Source organism: Petaurus breviceps, unplaced genomic scaffold (genome assembly GCF_028583685.1).
Source record: "Petaurus breviceps papuanus isolate PSGF00001 unplaced genomic scaffold, PetGlider_PUasm1.0 91041, whole genome shotgun sequence".
NCBI classification, from domain to species: domain Eukaryota; kingdom Metazoa; phylum Chordata; class Mammalia; order Diprotodontia; family Petauridae; genus Petaurus; species Petaurus breviceps.
In genome coordinates, this window is record NW_027187400.1 from 54240 (window position 1) to 55972 (window position 1733).

Genomic DNA, 1733 nt, shown 5'->3' on the forward strand with positions numbered 1-1733 from the left:
AGATAGATAGATAGATAGATAGATAGATAGATAGATAGATAGATAGAGATAAGGAAGTGTTACTGGATAGATGCAGAGTGAGATGGTCCATAGCTCCCCTTGGCTATCAGAGACCAAGAAGTAGGGAGTTGGTGCTGCTGAAAGGAAGGAAGAAGGCAGAGAGTGTGATAAAGATAATTTCCTCCTGGATTGCCACTAAGAGAAGGAATAGAGGGAAATCCAGTTCTTCCTCATCCTTTCCTCCACTCTTGGGGCTCAGGGAGGAGCCTGGAGGAGAGAGCAAATGACCCCTGGAGGACCCTTATAGTCCAGGGAGAAAGTATGAGGGCAAATCGGATTCTTCTGACCAGGGTCACCCTAGGCAGATAGATCACACCCTACAGCCTCAGATCATACCACCTCCCAATGATTCCCTTTCCCCTCCCCCAGGCTGCCACACTTCCCTCTACTTTGCACTTCATAGGAAAGAGAGCTTAGGCCCAGAGATGGTCCCCAGTTTCATGGCAGGTGAACCAGGGCCCAAAGACCCCATGAATATATTCCTATATTACCTGAGAAGGGAGCTATTCAGGCATCAGCACCTCAGCACAATTAGCTGTTGGGTCTTGAGAGTGAAGACACAGGTCTGCCAGGGGTATAAGCGTGGATCCTAGGATCATAACTCTTGAAATAGACTTTAGAATCCATCTAATCCAACCCTTCATTTTACATATAAGGAAACTGAGGGTCAGAGAGGTGAAATAATTTCCCCACCACCACCAAGGTCACACAGGTAAGTAACAGGTAGAATCTGAACCCAGGACCTGCATTTGGGATTATGTAGGGAATATTTGTGGGCATATGATTGTGATTAAGGAGATACCTAAGCTGACCCAAAGATATATCATGAACTAGAAATAGCCAACGTTTGAACACTAAGAGGGTATGTGTGTGCTGGGAAGAGGAGGGATAACTTTTGGGGATTTCCTAGCTAAAGGCAGCTAGATGGTATAGTAGGTAAAGGACTGGTATTGGAATAAGGAAGACCTGAGTTCAAATCCAGACTCATTTAATAGCACTGTGACTCTGAAATCTTAACCTCTTTCTGCCTCAGTTTCCTCAACCATAAAATGGGGATCATAATATCACCTACCTCCCAGGGATGTTGTGAAGATCAAATGAAATATTTGTAAAGCACTTAGCCCAGTGAGTGGCATAGTAAGCACTTAATAAATGCTTCTTATTCCAACCCTTGAGCTTGAAAAATTTGGAAAAAGAAAGCCCCAGGCATGATGCACAGACAGGAAGGGGGCTCAATTTCCTCCGATTAGAATTAATATCATTTTCTCACTTTTCTCCCTTCAATGCCTCAGCCTCTTGGAACCTTTCCTGAAGCCCCTTTTTAGCCAGTCCTGGACTGGGTAATGTGGGAGACATAAAATAATCCCTGCCCTTAGAGAAACTGAGAAGAGAAAAATCCACCTGAAGTAGCTAATACCACAAGGAGAGAGGGAAAGACAGACAGAGAGAGACAGAGAGAGACAAAAAGACAGAGACAGACAGACAGAGGGGGGAGACAGAGAGAAAGAAAGAAAGAGAGAAGAGAGAGGAGGGAGAGAGAGATGGACAGATGGGTAGGTAGACAAACAGCTATCTAGACATACAGACAGACAGAGATAGGTAGGTAGATAGATGGATAGATAGATGGATAGATAGATAGATAGATAGATAGATAGATAGATAGATAGATAGAT